The sequence below is a fragment of the Grus americana genome, chromosome 2 (genome assembly GCF_028858705.1).
Source record: "Grus americana isolate bGruAme1 chromosome 2, bGruAme1.mat, whole genome shotgun sequence".
Lineage (NCBI taxonomy): Eukaryota > Metazoa > Chordata > Aves > Gruiformes > Gruidae > Grus > Grus americana.
This window is the reverse complement of record NC_072853.1, coordinates 98,545,915-98,557,409: the sequence shown is the minus strand read 5'-3', so window position 1 is coordinate 98,557,409 and position 11,495 is coordinate 98,545,915. Positions and strand designations below refer to the sequence as shown.

The 11,495-nt window shown below is 37.6% G+C and overlaps 1 protein-coding gene across 1 annotated transcript in view; it reads right to left on the bottom strand.

Annotated features, from left to right (window-relative positions):
- DTNBP1 (dystrobrevin binding protein 1) overlaps window positions 1-11,495 on the bottom strand; it is a 74,246-nt gene that overhangs the window by 7,452 nt on the left and 55,299 nt on the right. The gene's annotated exons all lie outside the window — the stretch shown is intronic.

Below are 11,495 nucleotides of genomic sequence, written 5' to 3'. Positions count from 1 at the left end.
GAATATCGTTAGAACAACTCCTTCCCTCCTGTTTTGCTCTACAGGAGTCACCGACTGGCAAGAGGATGTACAAAGAACTGAATCATGTGGTTTAGTGAAGAATAACATCATCTAGAACAAAAAGATGTGGTAGCTATGGAAGAACTAACTCTAGGCAGATCACTATTAGAATATGGTTTAGAAAAAATGCTTTTTAGGAGGAACATATAAACTGGAACCCCTCCTCTCAGAGTTCTCTGTTCATTTTTCTAAACCGATCTCACGAGCTCTCTGCTTACAATAAAAAAAAGAATTTGCTAGCTGAGCTGCTGATGGAAAGGACGGGGGCAGTGAGAAGAGCTGCTGGCCTGGGCTGTTCTACTCATTAGGGGAGGCTCCAACAAATACTGCTACATAAAAAATGTCCAAGCTTCCACACACCAGACAGACACAGTTAGAATATGGCATCCATACGGATAAATGCTGAAAGAGCGTAAGGTTTTCTAGGACAAGCATCGTATCAGTCTTTCAGGGATAACACACTGTTAATGATATTTTACAATAAGGAATTCATTAAAAGCTTTTACCATTATGGAGATTATTCTCCAAATGGCAGAATGTGTTTTATTAAACCAGGCAAAAACATTGGAGAGTAGTAATTCACTCTGTTGCCTGCATACAGGTCACAGATGATACACAGAAGCAACTGAGCTGTGATAGTTACCGAAAAGAGCCGTAAAACTGGACTGACACATCAAATACCCATTAAAATGTCAGTAAATAAGCTAAATTTTTTTTCTTAAAGCAGTTTTCAGAAGTAACATGTCAGCGTATAATAAGGAACACATTTTCCTTTAAGTCAACATGTCTTTATTATCAGTTACACAGTGGTGTACGATTACTCTTTGTTCCTTGGAGCAACTCCTTTACTACAATCCTGAATGATGAGCAATTATTACCAACATTGTGTATGATGCAGAAATGCTATTCAATTGTACTAATAAAAGCCAGCGGCTCTCACTGACAACAGAAATTTCCTGTCTTTCTCATAATATATTCTGACAGTTTTGCACTCTACATTGGTACTTCAGGATATTTTTAACCCCAGAACAGAGATAGCACCCAAACAACATATGAGACTGATACAACTTCTTTCTTAGCACTGTGCCCTCTGGTTTTTTATTTTGCCTAAAATGTTCTGCTAATTATGGAAATTGTCACTGGCCAAAGCTAACTGCTAACAGCTGCCTGCTGTGCTGATATGTTCTAAAGAAACGCAAAAGACGCTAGCTGAAGAGCTGTCATAGGCTTGTTCTCCAAAGTCACTTATAGAGAGTTAATGTCAAGAACCTTGCTGCATGATTTCATGGTCTGCCAGGTGTAATAAAAGTTGCTTGACTAAGCAAATCCAAACTGCTTCATATGAGGTTTTGGTTTGTTGTCAGAAATGCTAAGGATGGCTAGATGAAACAAACGATCAAACCTGAAACAAACAGAAAATGGGTGCATTGCTTCCTTTAAGAATTACGTTTTCCAGAATCCAAGTGTAGTTGTACATGTTTATAAAACACTGAATAGAGCCAGCACCAAAGCAGTTCTAAGACAGAGAAAAATATCAGCCATCTACTGTCATATGCTCTCCATGTCCACATACAAATTCTTACAGACATCACTGAGACCTAACATGCTTAAAATACTATCGCATTTTTCCTTTCACCATCAAATCGTACCTTTGAATTAGTAACTGCACCTATTTCTCAATCACACAACTGTGCACAGGAAAGACAAAAAAAAAGGACAGACTACACAGAAAATGCTAATTCACAATTAGATGCAGACTTACAGGAGTTGCCATGATAACCCAAATACAAGGCAACTGCAATTCTACACCAGCTATGGGTTTGAAGAGAACAGAACTAAAAGTAGGCAAAATATTTCCTAAAAACTGGAAACTCAAGTGCTGGCATATAGCCTTTTGCACCATCCCCAGCACAGACCCACAGCCAACGCACAGCTCACCTCCCTCACAGCCACAGTACAACTTACAGCCTCCTCCAAAGCCCAAGCAAAGAGGCAGCACTCGTCCACAAAACCTCGACTTGCTACAAAACCTCATTTTCTCCAGCACTGCTGAACAACACTCACACTCCTCCTCAAAACCCACCTACATTTTGACCTGTTACAGCTGCTCATCACACCCGCTACACAGGCACAGAAGCATGGAAGTAATTTCCACCCTGGAACTGGTCACCCCAGCCTGAAGCGGCCTCTGGATACGTGCACCTACTGAGATGCTATGCTGCCCTCATCTCCTCTAGCCAGGTGAGGATTTATCAAGAAAGTTTCAGGGGACACCTCCTCCAAATACCTCAGCTGGAGAAAAAGCTATAGTCATCATCTGCTTCTGTCACTGTGGATCCTGCCTATATCAGCTAATGGGACCTGGAAAGCTGTACCAGCTAATTCCAGTCATTAAAAGGACTGCCCTGTGCTCTTAAAGGTCAATGGAGAAAAAAAAAAAAAAAAAAAAACCCAGTGCCTGGAATGTAGTCCTTAATGCGTTGACTTTCTTTATAGGTGTTCCCCTGCCGAGCCTTTTTTCTGGGGGAAAAAAATCACCATATAGCTGTGCAAAAAGCTCAAAAACTTAGAAATCAAGACAAGACTAGGAGTACAGTATTACTATTTGGTATAATGTCCATGTTTTCACACTTTAATTTACATTTCTGATACTTTTCTGAAGCCAGATGCTGTGCTAACCATACACTGTATTCCTATTACAAGATTAATTTATTAAAGCCAGGACCTCAAGATAGATTATTTCTTAATCACTTTATAAAATATTTTTATTTACAAATTAACTCTATTTCTGGGAAAACCTCCCCCTCCCTCCCCTTCCCCATATCTTAAGTGTTTGAACTAGACACTAGAAGAATCCAAACTCCAAAGGAACAAATTACAGTAGCTTATAACCATATACTTCAAATATAAAGGACGCCATTTTCTGATATCATTTACATGCCTGACTGACACTTTCTACAAACTAAAATTCTGCTGCAGTAGCTAAAGTTTCTATCTAACCAACAAGCCAAGTAACCATTTTATACTTCAATCTAAAACATTTTCCAGTTATGCACAACAGATTTCCTGAATAAGTATGGCTACAAATAAAACAAATTAGAAGAATGACTAAAAAAAATGAGCAACCAAAACCACTGTTTGCTTAGATTGCTAGCACATCCCTTAGACCTAATGTGAAAGATGTCAAGTTATACAAATAAATGGCTTTTTGGTGCTTTCATAGTGTTATACAATCAGTTTACTTTCCTTCAATTAATTTATAATATTACTTTATAGTTCTCATGTGAACTAGAATCCATAAATGTTCTAGAGGGAAAGGCACAGAGTAACACAAAAACTGGAGCTTAAACTAAATGCCCTTTCCCCCCCCTCCACTCTACAGTTCATCTGGTTTTTGTAGACTCATTCAACCAGACCATAAAATGTATGCAAGTATTCTTCTCAGGGATTTTTGCTTTCACTAAAGATATCAAAGTCTCAAGTAGCCCTTCACTGAACTCACTCCAGGTTTTTGATGTTCCTCCTGTACTGCGGAGGCCCAAAAACCAGATGCAGCATGTAGACATGCTGAGTAGGGGAGGATAATCCCTTCCCTTGATCTGCTGGCCATGTTCCTGCTCTTCCAGCCCAGGATGCTGTGGCCTCCCCCGGTGCCCGACGTGTTGCTGGCTCGTGCCCAGCTGGCTGCCCACCGCACCCCCAGCGCCTTTGCTCCCCAGCCAGTCAGTCCCCAGCGGGTCTCGCTGCAGGGGCTCCTCCTGCCTGCATGCAGGGCTTTGCACAAATGCCAATACCTGTTGAACTTCTTAAGGTTCCTGTCAGCCCACTCCTCTGGCCCCTCTAGACCTCTCTGGACGGCAGCCCTGCCCTCACTGTATCAACTGATCCCCCCAGTTCTGTGTCATCTGCAAACTCAGTGAGAGTGCCCTCCATCACCTCCTCCAGGAAAGACCAGCCTGCTGCTTCTCACCAGCCTCCCGGTAGAGAATGACCCATTAACTACTTCCCTCTAAGCCAACCAGTTATTTATCCATCGTGTTGCCCATCCATCCAGACTGTAACAGCAAAATTCAGCTACATGAATATTGTGTGAGACTGTCAAAACCTATTAGTAATCTGTTTATTCACCAAACCACTGAAAGCCTTCAGAAATCAGAATGATAAAAACAAAGACAGCGGAAGATAGCCAGCCAAGTTACTTTTCAAGTGCGTTACAACTTAGTAACTTATACTTGCAACTGCCTCATTATGTACCCTTTTAAGTAAAAATATCAAAGTGAGACAAGACGCCGGGGAGCACTTCAAAGAATGCAGTTTTTCTCAAAAATGTTTAAAATATTCTTGACAGAATTTAGAATACACTTTGATAATATGAGGGAGGAAGTTCAGAGCACTCTTGCGCTATACTTTGCTGAAAAGTGGGGAGAAACTGTTGGCAAAACTTGAAAAAAATTTCTAAGACATGGGAATTATGTGCACAGAGTCTTTCCTCCAAATTGGAGTGAAAACGAACCAAGTGGAAACAACAAGATTTAATTGTTTTTAAACTCTGATTTAACAGTCTCTTTACAAAGTAAAAAAAAAAAAAAAAAGAAATTCCAAAAGTATATTCAAATAATTACAATCAAAAAAATTAAGTCCTGATTCACTAGAATGTGAAGTCAGGATTTCACTGGACTTCGGTGACAGAAAGACTATCTCTGCTGCAAAAAATGTACATTGCTCCAAGCGAGATTTACTGTCTGACAACTCTAAAGTCTGCATTTTACTAAAATTATGAGAATTATTTTTATTAATATATTTCTTCATTAAAAAAATCAGTTACTAAAAATGACTGCATGTATTCCTTGATAATTTCTAACTACTGTTTTTATAGATTGCATCAGAATATGAAAACTGTAGTTAGCCCAGAAATAATCTAGCCAAGAGGAAAAGCAGAGGTTTTACCAGTGCATAGAAATTATTTTTTAAGTTGCCTAATAAGCAGTTTCAACAAGCTGGCTTACCTTAGAGATTCCCTCTAAACAAATTGCTTACTTGAGATCCTTGAAAAATACAGAATAAGCCTAAATAAACAGCAGAATAAACCACTGAAAAGAACCGCCTGTGTATGCCAAGATTCCAGTTACTAAAGCAGCACATGGAGGAAGAAGCAGGTTCCGACCAATGCGACAGGAAATGCAGCTTGGGGAAAGGTTTCTACATAACTCCAAACTTTATCTGGCTACCAGGAAATCATCAAGAGATACTAAAAATATGCTGCACCAAACAGCAAACACATGAATCAGGTTCTAAAATCGTAAATACATCTAGGATTAAAAGAAAATAATCACACAAACTTTATAATCATATGCCTCACAGTGTGCGAAAAGAATATTAGAGCTTGACAGAATAAGGATCTTTAGGTCAGCTAAACAAAAGGTTATTCCATTTACATTTAATTTTACTTTCACAGTTTTCTTCAGTGCTCTCCTACTTTTTAAAGCCTTGTAAAGTATGATGGGACCTTTTTAAGGCAGACCAGTGGCTTGCTACTGCAGATGAGAATACACCTGAGCTATGGACAGAGTGCATCCAGTTTGGGTTTGTTTGGGATTTTGAACAGTTAATACAGCACACACTGCAATTAATGTAGGGGTTCAAACAAGCCCAGAGCATTCAAAGTTAAAGAACATCCTACATAGCAGCCATATGGCACATTATATTCTTCAGATTGTTTTCACCTTTCTCTGTTCTCTGCAAGCTTAAAAATACACCAGGTCAAGAACTCTTCTGCAAGGCAGCCCACAGCAGCATAACGGAGTACTGGTTCAGAGCTAGATTTCCTGTGGTTCAGAAACAGTAAGAATGCTTTTAGACATTTTATTTCTCATTTAAAAAAATGCTGAAACCTGAGTGTATTTGCCTACTTCTTCAATTTTTTAAATTAAGAACAGGCAAATGTTCATGCCTGCTAATGTGGTAATCATGAACAATGTTAGAATAGTTTTAACTATAGTTAAAATCATCATGGCTATACTCTTCTAGAGCACATTAAGTTTTTTTTTTCCACGCTTGCTTCAGTATTTTCCTACATTCAGATGTGCAAATGCATGTCTTACAAAGTACAGTAATATTACAGCAAAAGCTTTAGGGGAGGAATTCTTTCCTCTAGGCCCATACTTGACCACTTCTGGGTTAACAAATCTACAATCCACCATTCTCCAGTTTCCTGGTTCAATTTCGGTTATGTTCTCAAGAACCCTAAGTGACAATATGTCTTTCTAGAAGACAGGATTTAGCAATGTGGCTTCACTGGGAGGCGAGTACCACAAACTCTCCTCAACTTGCACCAGGACAGGCTCTGCTAGGACAGTGGACTTCTAATTCCCCTCTTCCTCCTTTACTCAGATTTCTAACCAATTGTAAGAGAAGAAAAGGTGACGAAGGATAACATTAAGCTGAACCTCCATACTATAGAAAGTAAGTTGAAAATAAACAAACTGGCAAGCATCTGAGCTCACACGCTTGTTTCCTGACTCCCTATAAATCTACCATTTCTGGTACTGTAAGAACAATAATTTTGTTACTAAACCATAAAGTATTTATTTTCACTATAAACCTGACAATGTCACATGTATGTTCAGTACACATAAGTTTACTTGTGAAGACAATCTGGCTTTAAAATCTAGCCATGCACTACAGAAAAATCCCACTACTGCAGAAATTATACTTGCAAACAGTTCAAATGACTCAACACTAGTCTACTGTCATAAAAGTTGTCTTTAATGCATTCACTCTCTAACTACTCCTTTTTCGGTCTCACCTCAAAATGCTCTTTTTCAAATGGAAAAACTAATCAATAGTAAATCTAAACCCAAAGTACTTAAAATAGAAACCACAGTATTCTAATTCAGGTTTGCAAAAGTCCATGAAACTGTCCCAAATAAGATTAATAACATCCCATCATCCGAGTACAATTGATCTATCGAATAATTTAATTACTATTTTCCATTCTGAAAAGGAAGCCACTTTTGCTTTGGAACTGCAAGGCTCTCAGACAAAGACAAGCAAATGGTTTCTACTACTACAAGAATAGTGCTAATCTTAACATTTGCACAACTCAGATATTTGCCTTCTAGATCAAATTATGTGCATGCATAGATACATAAATAAATTATGAGATACTGGTTTGCTGTCATAACACATTGTGCACACGTTGAAAATATGGGTTCCACAACAAGGTAAATCAGTCAGCAGGTATCAACTTTTACTTGTCCTTAAGAATAGCATCAAGCCCCAAACTCTTGCTTTAGTAAAACTGTTCTTCACCCAAACTACAACCACCTTTAGATACACAGACTAGCAAAACAATATCATTCAGGGCTGAACTAAATCTTGCCTCAAAAAATGTGAAAGTGAACACATTTTTGTATTCTTTCCTATTAACTAAAACAAAGCAAAATGCGGGGGTTACTCCATATTTTCTTTTCAGATTAAGCAGTTTTCTGATCTGAAAATGCAATTTATACCTCCCTCTCCCAGAGGGAGGGGTAGATCCTGCCAACGAGTCCTACCTAACAAGCTTCAGAGCCAAAAGGAGAGTGCTGTGGATTCACAGTCTCAGCATGGTTCAATCTGATCTGACTTTACATTGGATAACACTATCTTATTTCTTTCAAGGCTTTTCTGGACAGAAACATCGAGGGAGAAAAAAAATGTATACATTGCAAAGATTCCATGATTACTGAAAGGTCAAAATACGTGTTGTGTTTTTCTGTCTTCCCTACACGCAGCATAGGTTTGTTGAACTAATTGCTCTGATTAGCCTGCCTGATGGAGGGACACATCTCTCTATATCCTCAGATTCCTTGTTACAGTTCTCAGGACAAACCATCAAGTTCCATTCTGAAGCAATTTCTAGGTGGGAGAAGGGAACACATCAAAGGATACCTAACAGCAGCTTTATCACTTCAATCTTTAGAAAACACACACAGACATTTCACTGATCTTTTGAAATTCAAAATCCAGTTTTCAATGCATATAGTCAGCTACGTCTTCACATGAGTCTGGAAACTGAGAAAAATCCTACTATCCCTCTGGTACCACAGACCTCTCACTTTGGTTGAGAGTGACATATGTCATAATTGAAGAAAGCTTGCTTTTTTTTTAAAAAAAACCCACACTTTAATAAATGTCTTAGGTTAATATAAGCAATGATCACTCAATCAGAAACAGAAAAGAAAAAACCCTACCTTTCATTAAAACATTAGGGAACTAGTTGAAAGAGAATTTGATTTTTTCACATCTCTTCCACCTGGTAAGACATTCAGCATGCATTATATCAATTGCATTTGATAACAGATCTGCTTTACAGATGTGTGGCAAATAACACTGTACAATGATGAAACTTCTATGTCCACCAGCATTTTAAAACATTTTTATTCAATAGTGAAGGAGACCATTTTGCAAATTCAAACTATACTTGAAGTATTTGACGCTGGAAACCATTCCAAATCATCAGTCCTTTCTCATCTGAATCGGTCAAACTAAAGTTCCGAAAGCACAAAGCCTGTGAGCATTACTGCAATCAACTGCAAGATCTATTTCTCAGTTATCAGCAGTGGTTTTCTGTTAGTGCTAAGAACCCGAGGGCCTCGTTACTAGAACTTAAACAGGGCTTTTAACGCAGCCTAAATTTCACACTTTAAACAAGCAACAAATATATCCCTTATTTCAAGAAAAACAGATTCTGTGTCCAAAGATGCACCTGAGGTATTTATGCTAAAACATGCATGTCTACCTGTTCACAGTGGACTCAATCAATATGAAAGGACTGGGGATTAACTACAAAAGGAATAAATAGGAGAAAGCATTGGTTTGCGTAGGTTTTTTTGCAATTTCTTTCTATTTTAATCTAAGTATAACAGATGAAAAATTCTACAAATTAAACTTAAATGTTCAGGTAGTCAGAACTGCAGGACCGCCAGTGAAATCACTCTCTTCCTCACGTAGAAGCCTAGTTTGTTTACAATGTCAAAATTTCATATGCAGTCATATATTAAAAGGATCATAAGTCAATCATTATATCTGTAGCACACACAGAATATTTGAAGTATTTATTTTTTTCTTGACAACTTAGTCTATTTCCTCTTCCATTTCTGTCAAAACAACTTCTGCAATACAAACAAAAAATTGCTATTAATTCATCCTATTACTCCTGGGTTTACTTCTCCATTCTTAGAATTCAGCAAGAAGAAAAAGGACCATTAAAACACAAACCCAGTCCAGCTCAGCACTGCTCAGTTCCTGGCCCAAAATGAATCACAGTGGAGACCACCTTTAGAAATCCTAGTGGTGACTAAACACTTTTGTTTGATGTGATTAGCGAAATGAGATCTGAAGTACCATTCACTCTAACAAACCAGCATCCAGGAGCATCCAAACAGTTTCTACAAAATAATATGAGAGGGGACTAATTTACCAGCAGACGGCTATTAGGGATGCTTTACCAGCTGAGGAAGTTTAAAATACATGCAATCCTGCATATTCATTACACATAGGCGATCAGTTATGTCAGAGCAGCTTATTTTAAAAATCCCTATTTATTCTCAAATGCAAAACAAAGATGCTATCATTCTTTTTAAAATCGAACCTGTAACAGTGCTATTTACTAGTAAAACTAATTTGCAACAGTAGTAATGGCATGTATTTTCCAGACCTTTTATAATACTGTAATATTCCCTTACAAAAGCATTGTTCAATTAACGGGTTGCTTTTAAATTCAGCCAAATGGACAGTAACAATTATAAAGGCACAATAAAAGGAAGACAACAAACGACGACAAAATCGTACTACATTTCAAAGAGAAAACTGTGGCTGAATATAAAAAAAAATATTTTCAGAACATATGGCTACATTTTCACAGTTAAAATTCCTCATTTTCTATTATGGAAAGGCATTACGGAACAGGACATCTTATGATAAGTGCAAAACATACATTGGTGTGTTTTTTCCACTGAACATTTTTATTTTTAAAAATAAAACAGGTTATGTGAAAGAGAAAAACAATTTAGTTAGGATACAGATTGCGATTCAGAGGTCAAGCAATTTTCAGTATGTCAGTTCTAAAAAAAGGATATTGAGTTTTAAATTTTTAATTAAACATTTTAAGCTTTCTTCCATGCACCTAGTTTTCATACACTCAAAACCATTCTGCTTGCTTCCTCATTTTATTATTTTTACAGAATAATAAATAGTCTATAGCTCTTGAGCTAACAGATCTCAACCAAAAAAAGCAGCCCAGACAAAAGATCCAACTTGCAAAATACTAGCTGTCTTTACATTGCTCAGTTGTAAGAATAAAATTCTTTTGATGATCTGGAAGTTTAATTTTTTTTTTTTTTTTAAGATAAAACTTTTTGGAGGAAAAACAGAGTGCCCTGAAAGACAATCTGCTCCCACTGGCTTGCTGACTTATTTGTGTGCCACCTCCTAGCAGAATTGTTCTAAATTGTTCAAACTTGCAACTTTAAATATTGAAGGTAGAATAAAGGTTGTCTTTATATACAATGTCAAAGCAATTCCATACTTTTACTGCTAATTCATAACAGTTTCTGCAACTTTGCCATGTTTATTTTTTAAAAAGCATTTAAGAACAAACCTTGAAGAGCAACCCATATGACACAAGGAGATGGGAAGAAAACCAAAGCTCTACCTTCCTTACAGTCTATAAACTATGACAGAAGAGCTTGGCTGGGTTTTCTTTTTTGTTTTGTTCAACTCTGAGGAACGTCTCATGCTTTAAGTCTTCTAGAATTTCTGTATTCCATATAGAAGCCGATATTTGCTCCTACTAAGGAGGGAAGCTACCAGGTCACAACACATCAGTGGTTTTCACATTTTCACTCTGACATTCAAGTTTTTACTGTACTTATTCTTTAAAGACAACCAGACTAAACTAGTGCATCAATGTGGGCAAAGTCAAGGAAGACCATCACTCCGCGAAAAAATAAACGTGATTTTATGGTACTAGATGAAATTGGCACTGCCACACCAAGGAAGCACTGGTGGCTGGGTACAAAAGTACCTCATCTAGACCAAACAATTCTGAAGAAGAAACTCTTTTGGTGGTTTTTGTTTCTTTGTTTTTCAAAGATCAGGTGACATCTGTCCTCTTAAAGCTGGCATAGAATTGACAGCAGGTGCAAAACCAACCATATTGTCAGCTCCAGCTAAGGCTCTAACGGCAACCACGTTCACTGAAAACTGTTTTTGCAGTTTAGCCATTAATTCATCAATGGCAGCAGCAAAAGGCATAAAACAACAGTGTAATTTTAACCTGTGTTCATATTGGTTTAGCACGCAGTAACAGATAAATTGATTTCTAAAGTTTGCTATTCAAATCAAACTGATACAAATGGCCGCAACATCAATTTTTCAAGTACTCTATTAGG